Below are 20,146 nucleotides of genomic sequence, written 5' to 3'. Positions count from 1 at the left end.
ATAGGACTACCTTATTTAATGTAGCCTTTCGTCGCTCAAAACTACAGTGTGATTTCAGGGTGACTCAACTGCAGCTTCTAGTAAGCCCAACAACCACATAGAGAATTCTTGGACCAATACTTATTGATATTATCACACCTGCCATCGTATGGAATATTAAAACACAATGAATAATTCAGTCCTAGATACATTAGGCATAAAAAAGTTGAAATATCATGGCTGGAGTGTCAGGTGAACAATGAAAGTGGAATCAGAAGTTAACATGGGAAAGATAAATATTCTTTATGTAGACAAATTATGGAATAAATATAAGAGTTGCAGACTAATTATAGAATAAGCATAGGATATGCAGGCCAATTATGGAATAATTATAGGAATTGCAGCGTCATAATAGATGTGAGTATGAAAAATATTGGAAATTGATGTTCTCTAGTAGACATTTAAACATTTGACAATCTCACTGTTGTTCTTTTATTTAAGTGATTTAAGCACTGTCTGAGTAAGGAAAAAAAAGATTATTTTCTGAACTACCATGCAAATAGGGAGGAAATGATATGAAGGAGATTTGTGGATTTTTCATTATATCAATGGAAAAAGTGGGTATTTTTGTATCATAAAGTGATGTTTTTGTAATAGTTCTGTATGAGGTAGGGGTGAAGGTGGTTAATATTACTGCAACTGAAGAATCTTTAGTGCAGAGAAAAACACAAAAAAAAAAAAATGAAATAACGATAATAATAACAAATAAATAAGAATGAATAAATAAAGAACTAAATTGTATCAGGCAGTACAAAATATATGTTCTGTTTATTTATTTATTTATTTATTTATTTACTGGATATCAATTGATTAAACCAATGTTAACAAATCTTAAAGACAAAAAAAATATGTTCAGTCTCACCCTGGAGCTAAATTGTCTACATTTCTGTTCTATATATAGACTGACGAGATTGCAATATTTTGCCATTCTAGCATGGTACAGAATATTGTTATGGTACACACACACACATACACACACACACACACACACACACACACATACATACCTATACAAAAATATATGTACAGGGACAGAATAATATAGATACATAGATAATTGGATATAGACAGATAAATACACACACAACACACACACACACACACACACACACACATACACACATGCACACACATAAATATAAGTAAAGAGAGACAGGGTGATAAAGATACATAACTGATTAGAGATAGGCAGATAGATAAATATATACCTATACACACATACATGCACGTATACATATGTATATATAAATATATATACAGTGAGATAATAGAATGGTACAGATGAACAGATAATTACATATAAGCAGATACATAAGTATATACATGTATGTATGCAGATACACACACAAAGTGCATGTACTCACTTTCTCAACCAAATACACAAATACACAAATATGTGAAAACAGCAGCCACCACTGCTACTGCCTCCTTATGCACACTGACATTGCACATCTAGCACAGCATGCTATTTTCATTTCTTTCCAGTCAATGCATCCCCTCAGCATTCAGGTCCACATTTCACTAGCAATATAGCTATGCAATTCATTTTTTTTTCTACTATAGGCACAAGGCCTGAAATTTTGGGGAAAGGGGCAAGTCAATTTACATTGACCCCAGTACACAACTGTTACTTAATTTATTGACCCTGAAAGGATAAAGGCAAAGTCGACCTCAGCAGAATTTGAACTCAGAACATAGCAGCAAACGAAATACCATTAAGCATTTCGTAAGGCGTGCTAACGATTCTGCCAGCTCGCCGCCTTGCTAAGCAATTCATATACTAACATCATACAGTTTGCCTTTCAATCTGACAGAAATAATAACTCAAAAGAAATAATCAGCAGAAATAATAGCTCTCTCTACATTCTCCAGCCTATTCTTACTCTGGCTATTATACTTTCAGAACATCATCTTCCACAGCTAATTAGATCAACTAGGTAGTATAACTATCTAAAACATCAAGGGACCTGCTTGAGCATTCAAGAATATCTATTCCCCACATACTTTTAGTGTTTATAGCTGCTATGCATCTGCCACATATGATGTCTACTTTCCCTGTTACCTTGCCTGTGATACCACTGCACCTTTTGTGCACCCATTTTTTGCACTGAGCACACAGTACGAAATTTACACATTCCTTTTCTACATATTAAGCAAGGTCATTTCTTTGATGGAAGTAGTGTCCTGTCTGTTTTCCTATTTGCTATATCTTTGGTCTTTGCTAAGTTAACTTTGAGGTCTTTTTGATTTCAGATTCTGGTTCTATGCCTGGAATGTCTTTTCTAGTTCTGCTACAAATTTGACTACATGGTCATCATCATATAACAGTTCCCATGAAAAATTGGTTTTAATAATGTTGGTTTGTTTACATCCTGATAACTTAACAGTACAGCAAAAACAAGAGAACCAATACAACACTTTGAAAAAAAAATTAATAATGAGATCAATCTGAGTTAGTTAACCCCTTGGGGTAGTACCGTCCAACCCATGCTAGCATGGAAAGCGGACGTTAAACGATGATGATGATGATGATGATGATGATGATGATGATGATAGACAGGAGGGCAATAGTGAGTAGGCATGAACTGAGAAACAAGTTCGGATGTACCCATACACACATACTGAATTTGTCACTGCGTGCATTGCTAACCTTCAGTTTACTGATATGGCTTCTGAGAATAAGGGACACTTGCAAGGCTTTCTTCAGGTCACTGAATAATAATCAGAGTAGCTAACATCTTGCTAAATACTTCTCATACAGTTGCTTCATCTGGGAGAGAGTATCAGAGCTATTTCCTGTTACAAAACCAAACTGCATTTCGTCTAAGCTCATTGTCTTTGTAATAAATTGAACTGCAACTCATTCTGTAACTTCTATAAGAATGGCCCAGCAAGCTGATAACTTTGTAAATACATCTCTAAAGCATGTTTACCTTGTATTATATTTAACATAGCTTTCTTCATCTTTGTTTGTCTAAATTTGCACAAGAGTGGCCGCGTGGTAAGAAGCTTGCTTTCCAACCACATGATTCAGGGTTCAGTCCCAATATGTGACACACCTTGGGTAAGTGTCTTCTACTATATAGCCTTGGGTCAACTAAAGGTTTTGTGAGTGGATTTGGCAGACAGAAACAGAAAGAAGCTCATTGTGTGTGTGTGTGTGTGTGTGTGTGTGTGTGTGTGTCTGTGTCCAGGTGTCTGTCTGTACGGTTTAAGAGTTCACTTTGCAACTACATGGTTTCAAGTTCTGTCTTACCATGCAACACATTGGGCAAGTGTTTCTTACTACAGCTCCAGGCTGACCAATGGTTTGCAAGTGAATTTGGTAGACAAAAACTGTGGAGGCCTGTTGCATGTGTGTAAGTATGTGCATGTGTATGCACATCAGTGCCTGTCTCTCACAGCTTGACAACTAATGTTGGTTTGTTTACATCCTGATAACTTAACAGTACAGCAAAAACAAGACCAAGAGAACCAATACAACACTTTGAAAAAAAAATTAATAATGAGATCAATCTGAGTTAGTTAACCCCTTGGGGTAGTACCCCCAGCATAACAGCAGCCCAATAATTGTAACAAGTGAAAAAATAATATGTGTGTATACACATATAAAGACCCTTCCCCTTGGTTATGAGTGACCATGGGATTGCACCTAGAAAGATAACCTCCCAGGCACAAGTCCAGTCAAGGTTGTTTGTGGAATGCCAACAGTCATCCATGCATACCAGACTTCCCTCTCAATGCCACTGATGTTATCTAAGGGAAAGGCAAAAGCTGAGACAGATTGACACTAGTGATATCACAACTCATTTCTACAGCTGAATGAACTGCAGCAATGTGAAATAAAGTGTCTTGCTCAAAAACACAACACACAGCCCAGTCCAGGAATCGAACTCACAACCTCATGATCATAAGCCTGACATGCTAACCATTGAGCCATCCCCTTTCACATGTACATATACATGCATATATATATATATATATATTATATATATATATATGTATGTATGTATGTATGTATGTATGTATGTATGTATGTATGTATGTATGTATGTATGTATGTATGTATGTATGTATAGCCAAATTCGTTGTTGAAAATGCACCTAAATTTGAAATACTTGTAAATGTTTTTAGATAGATTTATTAACATATATACTAAACTAGTTTCAACAATACTTTTTGTTTATCAATGGTAAAAATTTAGAATTATGAATTAGAGAAACATGTTTAAAAGTTTCAATGTTGACAAGTTTAAATTTTCATGACAAACAATAATATAAAAACTGTCGATCGTCTTGTTTAAATGATTAAAATTCAATAGTGCTTAAATGCACTATTGCATATACATATATATATATATAGATATAGATATAGATATGCATATACATATATATATAAATACATACATATATATATATTTACACACACACATATATAAACATATGTATAGTTGTTATGTATTGTACATGCATGTGCATGAGTGTGTGTGTGTGTGTGTGTGTGTGTGTGTGTGTGTGTGTGTGTGTGTGTGTGTGTGTGTGTGTGTGTGTGTGTGTTTGATCTACCTTGGAATATTAATACTGGAAAGACAATCCAGTGAAAGAGCCATTACATCAGTGGTTGACTTACTAGAAACAGTAGTCAAATCTCTCAAATTACCTTACAGTTGTATATAAGAAAGAATATACTGAATAATATATTCTGAGGTAAATTATGTCAGAGAAAAAAAAACCTGATGGTCATCATGTCCAGGAGGAGTTTGGTCACATGTTTGCATGACCAAAGCTGATAGCTGTGTCTAGACAACGACAAACAATCTGGAAGGAAAAAAGTGAAGTCAACTGCGGTAGAATTTGAACTCAGATTGTAAGGACAAGAGACTACATCTTATCGTTAAGGAGAAAACATCTTTAGAGGAAAAGGAGTTTTATTTTATGTATTTTTGTAATGTTTTTATCAGAGAATTGATCCAAAAAGAAGTCCAGAATGGGGATTTTTTTAATAAAAACCTGCTTTTTATGAATCTGTCTATGCAAAGACTTCCAGAACATTTACTTGTCAATCTAGATTCTATTCTAATATAGTTCCGCAATTACTTTTCACTGAATTTGCTGGTAAATGACAGAGAGAAGAAGAACATGATGCATTTCTAAAAGATCCTTTTGATACAAAGAACTAATCTGCAGAACTCTAGCCTGAGTTTAGAGACTATCAAGTCAATTCTCTGATTCTTAATGTATTCCATCTGCTTTCAGAGAAGGAATTCATTAAACTAGAAAAGCAAGAAAAAGAAGGGAGGAGAAAGAGTTATTTTAAGAATTTACACTGATGCCTTAAAAGATGCAGTTCTGCTAGGTTTTCCCAGATAACATTGTATAAACTAATTCCATAGTTATAGGATTTGATTCCAAGTGACAGAGCAGTGTTGGTTTGGTTTAATTTAAACATACATGTTGCTGTTATGACTTCAAAGAAGGAAAAATACACAGCCTTCTGAATAGACCAGTTAACCAATTGCCGTATTTATTCCCATCAATTCCTTGTAGTTAAAGAGGAAATGGAACACTATATCTATTCTGTGCACTTAACAGAGAACTGAATTGAATTCAAAGGCTAAGTTGTGGGGAGAGAAAACAAGGAAGACAGATAGGAAAAGAGCATGTGAGTGGGTAAAGCCCATTTTACCACATTAGATATATACATAGACAGATGGCAAAGAGATTCTGACACCACAAGATTGAATCTGAATGACATTACTTAAACAAATTGCCAACTGAAAATTACCTCTTTAGACCAGAAAATTAGAAAAGATATCTATTTTTAACTTGATATCCAATCATAAATGATCTATGTGAACTTTTTACATGAATCATGTTTTATGGATACATCTTGGGCTTGCAGAAAGGAAAAATACAATAAATGTATACTGATGTCTAATAGTGCCTCTTTATGATAAGCTGTAAATGATCAGCTGAGAGGATATGGTAATAAAAGTATATCGAATTCAATGACATGGCAGGTAGCTTTGGAAAAGATATTACAACTGACAGCAGGCTGCTTTTACAATGCTTCTAAGTAATTAGAATTTATTTCTGAAAAAAAAAAATTTTTTTTTTTTAATAAATTGGAACAAAAAGGAAAAATAAACTAAAAGAGTGCAATACTTTAATTGCATAGAGAGTTGTTCATAAAAACCATTATGAAAAGCAACCAAAATTTGTTTACTGACTTACAGAAATGAAAACATTTTTAGGCCTACCATCTTAATTTTTATTACAGAAAGGAGGTATAAAAATATTTCAAAAGCATCACTGATTTGACAGATCAGTTGTGTTTGCTTGTATTTTTTTTCTTCATTAAGAAGATATATTTAACACTTATAAAATTGGTTCTGCTTTATTTTTAAAGCTAAAGACTATCTGTCCATATTAGCATTCACTGCAGAGATGGAGTCAAAAGTTTTTACCCTTTAACATTCATATTTCTCTGTCAAATCTAGTGCTCATTTATTCACATTGTTTTGAAGTAATCATGCATTATTTCATAGCTTTGAGAGTTCATAGGTGATGATTGCTTATTTTTAGAATGACAATGTAGGGTAGGTGCGAGAAGTTAGGTCTGGTCAATTTGAACATGAAACAGGTAGAATATTTTGATTGGATTTGGCCGGTTTAAATGCTAGAGGGTTAAATGTTTAACTGAAACCTTTATGCTCTGACCAGCATTTTAAAATATATATTGGTCATGTTCTGTGGAGGCGCAATGGCCCAGTGGTTAGGGCAGCGGACTCGTGGTCATGGGATCACGGTTTCAATTCCCAGAGTGTTTATTGAGCAAAAACACCTAAAGCTCCACAAGGCTCCAGCAGTGGGTGGTGGCGATCCCTGCTGTACTCTTTCACCACAACTTTCTCTCACTCTTCTGTTGGCCTGCTCACTTAGCCAGCAGGGTGGCATCATTTGAAGGCTAAAACAATGCAAAGTGCATTGTGACCAGCGATGTGTAGCAACATCTGATAGCCTGGTCGATCACATGATATTGGTCATGTTCCATTTATAAGAAAGATGACAAATATTTTGAATTAATATTATGTATTATTTGTATACAAACAATACAATGAAAATGAGCTGAAAATTCCTAAATGAAGCTACAGTTCCTTCTATAAGAAGATTTTCTACATTTGGATGCTCTTCCTATCACCAACACTCACATATTTTCAATCAAGGTAATATTTCCCCATGATCAAACACACAAGGGGATGCTGAAAAGTTCCTGGCATTGGGTAAAAGAAAATACAAGAGGATCAGTTTAATTATGATTTTATTCAACATATTCATTCCCCTCTCAGATTCACATATATATTGCAGCAGTCCTTCAGTTTTTCTAAACCCTTTAAAAGAACTCCAGCCAGGCCTTTCAACATACCATGAGAGCCAGGAACTTTTCAGCACCCCACTCTTATTTCTCACAGAAGACTGGAAACAAACAACATCAGTTTTATGCCAATAATTCTCATTTACAGCCATCATATGTCTAGACAAAGGTACTCACAAGCACCAAAACACACATGGTGAGTTTCTTTCAGTTTTCGTCTACCAGATCCATTCACAAGACTTTGGCAGGCCCGAGGCTATAGTAGAAGACACTTGCCCAGACGACCATGTAGTTGGGAAGCAAACCACACAACCATAGATGTGCCTTGAGGTATATCAATTAATCAACTGAGTTATAATCAAAGTATTGAGCAAATTAGTATTTTACAGACATTAACTGGCAAAATTAATATGACAGACACTAATTATATCTGATGTAATCTGAGATTTTAATTGTTTATTTTCCTAAATACTTTAACCTTTTTTATGGGTTATATCTCTAATTATGTGCTCTACTTATATGTTTCAATTAATTATGGAAGTAATGAAAAAATTGAAAGAATTTAGTGAATTAATTAACTTTATCAATATTAATGTGGTTTTGGGAACAAAATTAAAAATTACTTGAATAAAATTATGATGATAAGTTTTAAATATGAACACTTTAATTCTTTAGTATTAAATGGCCATATCTGTCCCAAATATTATCTGTATTCTATGTTCAAATCAGCCAGATCTGGTCTCTCACACCTACTCTACTATGTCACTGAAAGCAAGCTACAAGATAGTGTATAATTAAATTCAAAACAATGAGGATAAATAATGACAGATTAATCTCAATCTTAAAGGGTTAAAACAGGTATATTTGCATCACAGAATTAGGGGTGGTGGCCTCAAGTAGGTAGACAGGTATAACAGAATCAGAGGTAGAGGTCTCAGGTGGATGGGCAACAAAGGAATAAAATATTCTGTCTTTAGCCTTCAGATTACTCTGTCAAATGTAATACTTATTTATTCATATTGTTTTCAGTTAATTATACATTGTCTTGATAGCTTCAAGATGGATGGAAGCACTCCGTCAGTTACGACAACGAGGGTTCCGGTTGATCCGATCAACGGAACAGCCTGCTCGTGAAATTAACGTGTAAGTGGCTGAGCACTCCACAGACACGTGTACCCTTAACGTAGTTCTCGGGGATATTCAGCGTGACACAGAGAGTGACAAGGCCGGCCCCTTGAAATACAGGTACAACAGAAACAGGAAGTAAGAGTGAGAGAAAGTTGTGGTGAAAGAGTACAGCAGGGATCACCACCATCCCTGCCGGAGCCTCATGGAGCTTTTAGGTGTTTTTGCTCAATAAACACTCACAACGCCCGGTCTGGGAATCGAAACCGCGATCCTATGACCGCGAGTCCGCTGCCCTAACCACTGGGCCATTGCGCCTCCACAGATTCAAGATAGTGATGATGTGAACATGCATTTTCAAAAATGATATTGTAAGGTAGGTGTGAGAGGTAGATCTGGCTAGTTAGATTTTGTTTTACACTTTTACTCTTAAATTTGTTCCTCTCTACGAATAGAAAATTAAGTTCTACAGCAGCATCATATGGAAATGGTACAACTATCAAGCCCAGTTGATGATACCGGCCTTAATCAAGCAAATTTGTCACTAACATGTCCCAAAATAGTGAAATGCCTAACAGAAAAAAGATAACTAACTATAAACTGATGTTATAAAGAAATGACTTTAATTTCACTTTATTTCTTACTGTTTACCTATCAAGGGTGTAGGAACTAAGTTCAGCAGGGAAAATTACATACAGCAGACAAGCATTCTTTCCAGGAGGACATGCATTTCTTCTCTGCTTTACACAAGAGAAACTAATAAGAAGCAGGAGTGGCTGTGTGGTAAGTAGTTTGCTTACCAACCACATGGTTCCGGGTTCAGTCCCACTGCGTGGCACCTTGGGCAAGTGTCTTCTACTATAGCCTCGGGCTGACCAATGCCTTGTGAGTGGATTTGGTAGACGGAAACTGAAAGAAGCACGTCGTATATATGTGTGTATATATATATATATATATATATATATATATGTATATATGTGTGTGTATATGTTGTGTATCTGTGTTAGTCCCACCAACATCGCTTGACAACCGATGCTGTGTGTTTACATCCCCATAACTTAGCGGTTCGGCAAAAGAGACCGATAGAATAAGTAATAGGCTTACAAAGAATAAGTCCTGGGGTCGATTTGATTCGACTAAAGGTGGTGCTCCAGCATGGCCGCAGTCAAATGACTGAAACGGGTAAAAGAGTAAAAGAGTCAAAGAGTATAAGGATATATTTTCTCAAAAGTCACCTTTATTATTGATACATATTTTGTTTTTGGAAGAGCATTGTAGTTTGCTTGAAGCATTGTGATACAGAAGTAATATAACAAATAAATACTAAAGACAGAGAGCTTCTAACAATGCAAAAAGAGAAAGTTAAGTAACCTTTATATATTTCTGCCAATCAACATGGTAGGATCTACATAAACTTACATTTCTTTAAGCTGTCCACTTCTGATGATGGGCCTTTGAACTTGAAATATATGAATGTTATTTAACTTACCATTTTCGCATTGTAAGAAGCACTTTGTCTTCTTTTTTTTTTACTCTAGTTTTTAGGGTTTTTTTCTTTCCGTTTCTTTTTTATTGAGTCCTTGATTTTAGACTAAAGTATTCATTTTCCAGCTGCACCAACTCTATACTCTCACTAGCTTCAGATTTCCTATTTTCCAGAACTTTCTTCCCACAACTAACAGCCATCCAACCTAATCAACGACCATCCTTACCATCCTTACCATTCTCTTTCAATATGTAATGGTGCTTACACTGTCTTAACTAAATCTTGTAATGTATATAAAATTTCTATCAAAACAATTGCAATAATGACATTTTGGGGACCAAAGCAAGATGGAAGAATAAAATTAAAATTATGTAGAGAATCACAAGAACCAACTGCTAAAGTATGGAACATGAAAAATATATCCAATACCAATCGATAAAATCCAAGTTGCATTGTAATCCCATAAATATTGGACTTTAGACAAATGTTTCTTGCCTGTCTATAGTATTATACACACATGTCTCTGCATACTGGTGATAAATCAGAAAAACACCATATGGATTATAAAATATTCTTAGATTATAGTGGTGGTGGTGGTGGTGGTGAAAATGGTAAATAAAAAGATAAGAATTGATATTAAGTTTTGATATGAAGGCAAAAAGTGATATATTCTTGAAGAATTTACATAAACTATACACAATCACATACATAGATTAAATACATGCATATATATAAATATATATATATATATATACACATATATATGTATGTATGTATATACACAGACACACACACACTCATACGCATACTCATACACACATATACACCATGTATACACACGTGTGTACATACATGCATGCATGTATTAAATACATTGCATAACATACAAGCATACATAGTATAATATGCAAACTTACATTCACTTCACACATACGCATCATATATACATGCATGTATACATACATGCATTGCATTGCATACACTGCATAGCACACGAGTATACACACAGTATAATATACAAACATACTCACTCACATACATAGATTACATTACATTCATGCACACACACACACACATAATTACATTCTGGTACACAGCAATAAACACATTCATAAACATATATAGTTATTGCCTTCTTTGGAGTTTATTGGATAAAAAAATGGGGATAGGGAGAGATGGGATATAAAGAAGGAGGAGGAGATAAGAAACAAAGAGAGTAGGGGGAGGTAAGGACTAAAGAAGGAAGAGATCAGAGGAGGAAAGAGAGATAGAAAGGTGTATGAAATTAAGAATGTTTTTTTGAAAATAAATATAGAAAAGGATAGATATATCTACAGATATGTGCAAATACATATGCATATATATATACATATATATTATATATATATATATATATATACATATACAAATATATATGAATATATATCTATATCATCATCATCATCATCATCATCATCGTTTAACATCCGTTTTAAATGCTAGCATGGGTTAGATGGTTTGACCGGGGTCTGGGAAGCCAGGAGGCTGCACCAGGCTCCATTCTGATCTTGCAGTGTTTCTACAGCTGGACGCCCTTCCTAATGGCAACCACTCCATGAGTGTAGTGGGTGCTTTTTACATGCAAGTGGAGGCTGGCAATGGCCACGATCAGTTGGTGGTTTTTACATGCCACCGGCACGGAAGCCGGTCAAGGCAGCACTGGCATCAGCAACGTACGGGTGGTGCTTTTTATGTGCTACTGGCACAGGTATCGCAACTACAATTTCCATTTGATATTTTGATGTTGATGTACTTGACTCAATAGGTCTCCTCAAGTACAGCAGGTCGCTGTACGATCCAAGCTAAGCATAGCAGGCTGTCCTGTGATCCAAGAACTGTGGATGGGCTGGGGCTTCTATGTGAAGCTGATGCAGGAAATACCCATCAACTCACGTTATTTGTTGGATATATATATATACATGTATATCAGAGCAACATACATTGAAATCATAAGCACATTCACGCAAGATAATAGTTTCAATATGCAACTATATCTGCATGCAAATATAGAGAGTTGAGAAAGGAATTAAATGACAGACATACACACACACATGCACAAACACATACAAACACATACATACGTACATATATACATACATACATAAGGACCCTCGGATCTAGGTTAGAAACCAGCTCTTTCTCCTCTGGCAAGAAATCTTGAAATAAAACTGATTTATGGCATACATACATACATACATACATACCTACATACATACATTCATACATACATGCATGCATGCATACATACAAACATACATACATACATACATACATACATACATACATACATGATTGTGTGGTTGAGGAGTATCACAACATTATGCAAAGTCCCACTGCACAATATCTAGGGCAAGCGATTCTACTGTAGCTATGAACCAACCAAACGTTTGCAAGTGCATTTGGTAGATGTATATGTGCACATGCACACACATGCATGCATGTATGTATGTATGTATTTATGTATGTATGTATGTATGTATGTATGTATGTATGTATGTATGTATGTATGTATGTATGTATGTACATATGTATGTATGTATGTATTTATGAGTACTTGAGTGAGTATGTATGTTTGTATCTTTTCATTCAATGGACTAGAAGAAATATCACCTTGCTTGGAAACAGGTGTGGATTGGTGACAGGAAGGGCATCCAGCTGTTAAAAAAGTCTGCCTCAGTGAATTTTGTCTAACCATTGCAAGCATGAGAAAGTGAACACTGAGACAATGATGATGGTGGTGGCAGTGGTGGTGATTTTCCATCACAGGGCTAATATTAGACTATTTTTTATAGTCAATATATAGTGAAGGCTTATAATTCTATATGCAAAATTTCACTAGCTACCATTTCCTAATTTGTGCAGAATTCACACGTCATTAGTTATAGCAGCATTTCTCAAAGGAGATGGGCATGGTAATCTCAAAGGAGATTGGTAGGACATGGTAATATTTTGATAGGGCATGGGTTACTTAAGAATGGGATACAAGTATGTAATAAGTGATTAAAACATGAAATAAAGTTTTAATTAAAAATTCTCTTGAATATACATATCATCATCATCATCATCATCATCATCATCATCATCATCAGCACATCATCATTTAACGTCTGTTGTCCATGCTGGCATGGGTTGGATGGTTTGACCAGAGCTGGTAAGCTGGAAGGCTGCACCAAACTCCAGTCTGATTTGGCATGATTTCTATAGTTGGCTGCCCTTCCTAATGCCAACCACTCCAAGAGTGCAATGGGTTCTTTTACGTGACACTGGCAAGGGTGCCATTTACGTGACACTGGCAAGGGTGCCATTTACGTGACACTGATATCTACCATATCTGTGGTTTTGCTTGGCTTCATGGGGATTCTTCTCAAGCACAACATAATGCCAAAGATCATGGCCATTGCCTCCGTGAGGCTGAACCCTTAAAAGGAGCTCAGCCACTTTGCCTCCATGAAGCCTAACACTCAAAAGTAGGTTTTTACGTGCCACCAAAATGGGTGCCAGGAATGTGACACCAGCATCAGTGACGACTATGATTTCACTTGGCTTGACGGCACAGCATATCACCAACAGTCTCAGTCACTATTTATTGCCTCTGTGAGGCCCAACGTTTGAAGATCATGCTTCATCACCTCGTCCCATGTCTTCCTGGGTCTACCTCTATCACCGGTTCCTTTCACAGTTGGATATCGGCACTCCTTTACACAGCTGTCCTCATCCATATACATCACATGACCACACCAACACAGTCGTTTCTCTTGCACACAACATCTGATGCCTCTTATTTCCAACTTTTCTCTCAAGATGTTTGCACTCTGACAAACATACACACTGACATTGCACACCCAGTGAAACATACTGGCTTCATTTCTTACAAGCTTGCACATGTCCTTGGCTGTCACAGCCCATGTTTCACTGCCATGTAGCATAGCTGTCAAGGCGGCAAGCTGGCAGAAACGTTAGCATGCCGGGCGAAATGCTTAGTGGTATTTCGTCTGCCGTTACGTTCTGAGTTCAAATTCCGCTGAGGCTGACCTTGCCTTTCATCCTTTCGGGGTCGATAAATTAAGTATCATTTACGCACTGGGGTCGATGTAATCGACTTAATCCCTTTGTCTGTCCTTCTTTGTCCCCTCTATGTTTAGTCCCTTGTGGGCAGTAAAGAAATAATGTAGCATAGCTATTCGCACACAAGCATCATGCAATCTGCCTTTCACTCTGAGAGAGAGGCTCCTTGTTGCCAGTGGAAGCAAGAGCTCTCTGAACTTTGCTCAGCCTAACTTATTCTCACAGCAACACTCACAGTGCATCCACCTCCATACTACCTGTGGCTTACTCCACTGGCAGTTGACAGAGTCTATTTTCTGTGCAATATACTGCGTATACTTCTACAATGCACAAAATATCTTAATTGTTTTAGACAATTCCTAATAATATTTAGTTTTAAAAATATGCTTTTTTTTTAACATCGAGTGGCTATGAGTGTCCAGCACAGTAAAATAGAAATCAAAGGGTCCATAGGTAAAAGATTGTTGAGACCCTTTGCTCTGTATAGTCATTCAACCTGATAACAAATATTAGCCAAACTTCCCTAATTCTACATCTTATTGTCTTAATAGGAATAAAAAATATGGTAAACAATAGTCTTAGATGTATAAAAAGATGGAATGGTCATAGTTGGAATACCTTTGACCATAGTTTTGCATGATCAGAGAGCTAAGCATCAACAACACCAATCAGTGGCATTGCAGAACCTGTGTATGATTATTAAATGCTCTCTCTCTCTCTCTCTCTCCCTCCCTCTCTCTCCTCTCTCTCTCTCTCTCTCTCTCTCTCTCTCTCTCTCTCTCTCTCTCTTCAGACATTGACTTAGAGGCATTCTAGACTCCAGTAATTCCTTACTTCCACATCATCTATTTTACTTCCCCTCATTCTCAGCTTCCTAGATCACCTCTGCAACACACACTCACTCACACATATACATACACTGGCTAATGCACACACACACACATACATATGCACACAAACATATTAAAATATTACAAGCAGTCTTTCATTCCAAACACTGTCTCACTGTAAAACACCAACCCCTTCTGTGTGCTCCCTATTCACTACACCAAATATCACTTATACACACATGGTATTCTTCTGTCAGCGTCGGTGGTGTAACGGTTAGCATGGTTGCCTTCCAAGCAGTTGATCCGGGTTCGACTCCCGGCTGACGCAGGTGATAGCTTTTATGGTGGCGAGCTGGCAGAAACGTTAGCACGCCGGGCGAAATGCCTAGCGGTATTTCATCTGCCGTTACATTGTGAGTTCAAATTCCGCCGAGGTTGACTTTGCCTTTCATCCTTTCGGGGTCGATTAAATAAGTACCAGTTACGCACTGGGGTCAATGTAATCGACTTAATACCTATGTCTGTCCTTGTTTGTCCCCTCTATGTTTAGCCCCATGTGGGTAATAAAGAAATAGGTATTCTTCTGTTAAGAAATATATACCTCATTCTATATTGCTCCACCACATCCAAAACTTCACCATACCAACACCGCTACAAAATTCAACCAAGATTGAACCTATATAACAACACCTTGTCACTAATTATTTTGTTAATAACAACTTTCATTATTATTGAATTAAAAATCTCTCCATGGCCACCTAAGATAGTTTGTGACAGTGCATGTGCACATGACTATGTACTCACATGTGGAGATGTAATGGCCTAGGAAAACAGTGAAAAATTAAATATAAGCGCAGGAGTGGCTGTGTGGTAAGTAGCTTGCTAACCAACCACATGGTTCCGGGTTCAGTTCCACTGCCTGGCATCTTGGGCAAGTGTCTTCTGCTATAGCCCCGGGCCGACCAATGCCTTGTGAGTGGATTTGGTAGACAGAAACTGAAAGAAGCCTGTCATATATATGTATATATATATATGTGTGTATGTGTTTGTGTGTCTGTGTTTGTCCTCCTAGCATTGCTAGACGACCGATGCTGGTGTGTTTACGTCCCCGTAACTTAGCGGTTCGGCAAAAGAGACCGATAGAATAAGTGCTGGGCTTACAAAGAATAAGTCCCGGGGTCGAGTTGCTCAACTAAAGGTGGGCGGTGCTCCAGCATGGCTGCAGTCAAATGACTGAAACAAGTAAAAGAGTAAAAGAGAGTGTACAAGGTTCTACTAAGTTTTCTAACAGCAACTAAAAACAAAGCAAAAAATTTCTCAGTTCAAAGGTGAAGGTTTCATAATGATTTGTTAAATGGTTTCATTGTACTGATTCTCAATACTCGACCATGACTTTTTATCTCACTTAGTAAATACGCTATCTCTCTCTTTCTCTTTCTTTCTTTCTCTCTCTCTCTCTGTATGTGTGGCACATGTGTGTATATATACATACATACATATATATATATATATATATATATATATATATATATAATATATATATATATATATATATATATATACACACACACATATACTTACACATGCACACACACATATATATATACATATACACACACACATATATATACATAACACAAAGATATATTATGCACACACACGCACACACACTAATTTATATATTATCACTTCTAAAGTTGCAATAAGAGATTTCTAAGTGTGCTGGCCAACAGAAATATTTTTTTTCTTTCTTGTTTTTTAAAAAAGCCAGATTCTTCAGATTCCTAAGTAACTACACATGCCATACCATAACGACTGCCAAATTTCTAAATTTATTATGTAACAACAGAAAAAAAAAACTTTCAATAATGAAAGTGAATACCACATTACTATACCCTAAAAACAGGTAAAAAAATTAAACAGGCAATAAAAGGTTCATCCACCCCCACCCACCCAAATACAATACAAATACTGCTTTTGCAACAAAACTTGCACTCAATCTCATAGAGAAATACCAAATTTAGACTTGCTTAAAATATAATGCTATCCCTATATTTTTAAAACACCCATCTGTAGTTCCTTCTTCGCCTTCCTTTGAAATTTAGCTTTATCTCTCCTCCTCTTTCCCCCTCCTCTTCATTCATCTTTGAACTTTATTTTTATATTTGACATCACTGTTACCACCATCAACATTAAGAGGGAGTTTATGTGATTGCTGTGAAGGCACATGGCTCAGTGGTTAGAGTGTCAGGCTCACAATCATGAGGCAGTGAGTTCAATTCCTGGACTGGGCTGTGTGTTGTGTTCGTGAGAAAATCGCTTTATTTTCACATTGCTCCAGTTCACTCAGCTGTAGAAATGAGTTGCGACATCAGACATGCCAAACTATATTGGTCTTTGCCTTTCCCTTAGATAACATTGATGGCATTGAGAGGGGAGACTGGTATGCATGGGTTACTGCTGATCATCCACAAAACAATCTTGCCCAGACTTGTGCCCCAGTGAATTGCTAGCAGGAAGATAGATAATGTCAGAAAGATGAGAACAATGAATAAGATCTGGAGCCAGAGTAAAATTTAGTAAAGGGAATTGAAGTCATGTTCTGTTGAGTAGAACATCTAAGAATTGATATCAGCTTTCAACCAAGTATTACCAGAAAACTTATCAGTTAGGTCCACTGATTCTCAACCAGGGTTATTATGACTTTTAGGGGTCAATAAAAGATTTTTTTTTTCGATTTGTTATAATTTATGTGCAATAAATTGTTTACACTTCCTCGATACACCAAATATCTTAATTTTTTTTTAAGCAATTCCAAATAATATTTAATTATAAAAATATAAAACATCAAAGGGCTATGAGGGTCTGCCCAAGTAAAATAGGAATGAAAGGGGTTCGTATGTAAATAAAATGGTTGAGAATCCCTGAACTAGATATTATCACCAGCATTTCGTTTTATCTACCGAAATTTACCAGCTTGGTATTAACATCAAGCTCAATGACTTGCACTTGGCACCAAGCCTAGACAATGTATAGTTAACATCATGTTTAACAACAGGAGGTTGGCACTGAGCTTAACAAACTTCAATTCACATCAATCTGGAATGATATGCCTGATTTCAAGCTAAACAGCATGAATTGATTTACATATTAACAAATAAGTTGAATCTAAAAGTCTTAAATCAGAAGTCACTTTAATTAGCAGCTGTTGTAATGGAATCTAAAAAGAAATCAGAATATATGGATTATAGGAACACCCATGACTGTGTGGTAAGGCGGCGAGCTGGCAGAAACGTTAGCACGACGGGCGAAAGGCTGAGCGGTATTTCGTCTGCCGTTACGTTCTGAGTTCAAATTCCGCCGAGGTCGACTTTGCCTTTCATCCTTTCGGGGTCGATAAATTAAGTACCAGTTACGCACTGGGGTCGATGTAATCGACTTAATACCTATGTCTGTCCTTGTTTGTCCCTCCTATGTTTAGCCCCTTGTGGGTAATAAAGAAATGGGTAAGAAGTTTGCTTCCCAACCACAAGGTTTTGAGTTCAATCTCAATACATTGCACTTTTGGCAGATGCCTCAGGCTAACCAAAACCTTGTGTATGGATTTTATATATATGGAAACAGATCGAAGCCCATCGTGTATATGTGTGTGTGTGTGTGAGTGTGCACGTGCATGTGTGTGTATGCATGCATATATGTGTGTGTGTGTGTGTGCATGTGTGAGAGAGAAAGAAGGACATTGTGTTTGTGTTTGTTCCCCCACCACCATCACTGCTTGACCACTGGTGTTGCTTTGATTATGTTCCATAACATAGTGGTTTGGCAAATGGAACCAGTAGAACAACTACCAGTCTTTAAAAAAGAAACGAGTACATGGGTCGATTTTTTTTCACTGAAACCCTTCAAGGTGGTGTCCCAGCATCACTGCAGTTCAATGACTGAAGTAAGTAAAAGATAGAAAAACAAAGGACAAAAGATACTGGAAGAGAAATAACATGGGTGCAGGTGTGGCTGTGTGGTAAAAAGCTTGCTTCCCAGCCACATGGTTCCGGGTTCAGTCCCACTGTGCAGCACCTTGGGTAAGTCTCTTCTATCATAGCCTTGGATTAACCAAAGCCTTGTGAGTGGATTTGGTAGACAGAAACTGATAGAAGACCATCTTATATATATATATGTATATATACCTATGTGTGTATCTGTGTGTCTGTGCTTGCCCCCATCACCATTTGACAACTGGTGTTGATGTATTTACATCGCTGTAACTTAACAGTTCAGCAAAAGCAACTAATAGAATAAGTGTCAGGTTTAAAAAATAAGTCCTGGGGTCAATTTATTTGAGTAAAACGTCACGACAGTGCCCCAGCAAAGATGCAGTCTAATGACTGAAACAGGAAAAAGATAAAAGATATTTGTGGCTATAGTTGTCGTCTAATCTTAGATCAACTCTGATGAAGCAAACCTATATTTAAAAGTGTTAAACTATGACTGTCTGATTTTTTTCCCGGGTCAACAAACACCTGTCTCCAACATTTCTAAGACAGCAAGATGTGATTTGAGGTAGATGTGGCTACTATTTCAGCTAGAACAAGTGATTGCATAGAGGTTCTCTCATGGTCTCAAACTGATTTGTGTTCGACACTCAAGAGATTTCACGAACTATACATGGACTGATCAATTACCAAAGCTGGTAGTTTGCTATTGTAAAAAATATATTTAGCGACAGCGAGCTGGAAGAAACGTTAGCGCGCCAGGTGAAATGCTTCTCGGTATTTCGTCTGGTGTTACGTTCAAAGTTCAAGTTCCGCCGAGGTCAACTTTGCCTTTCATCCTTTCGGGGTCGATAAATTAAGTACCAGTTACGCACTGGGGTCGATCTAATTGATTTAATACCTTTGTCTGTCCTTGTTTGTCCCCTCTATGTTTAGCCCCTTGTGGGCAATAAAGAAATAAGAAATATATTTAGCTCCTCAAAGAATGGCAGAAAAGCAATGAATGTAAAGTTGCATGTGTGCATGAGTGTGTATACATATGTGTGTGTGTGTATATGTGTTTATATGTATATATACATATGTATGTATATGTGTGTGTGTATATATATATATATATATATATATATATATATATGCATGTATGTATGTGCGAGTGTGTCCCCACTGGAATGAGCTTTAGAAATGTATTTCCCAAATAA

General features: G+C 36.7%; 1 protein-coding gene and 1 non-coding gene across 9 annotated transcripts in view; one reads left to right on the top strand and one right to left on the bottom strand.

Moving 5' to 3' along the window:
• LOC115212914 (pleckstrin homology domain-containing family H member 2) overlaps positions 1–20,146 on the bottom strand; it is a 1,355,391-nt gene that overhangs the window by 410,082 nt on the left and 925,163 nt on the right. The window lies entirely within an intron of this gene.
• Positions 15,215–15,286, top strand: Trnag-ucc. The gene has a single exon. It is a non-coding gene; the product is annotated as a tRNA-Gly (tRNA).

This window comes from Octopus sinensis, linkage group LG6, assembly GCF_006345805.1.
Source record: "Octopus sinensis linkage group LG6, ASM634580v1, whole genome shotgun sequence".
Classification (NCBI taxonomy): domain Eukaryota; kingdom Metazoa; phylum Mollusca; class Cephalopoda; order Octopoda; family Octopodidae; genus Octopus; species Octopus sinensis.
This window is presented reverse-complemented; position numbering and strand designations above follow the sequence as displayed.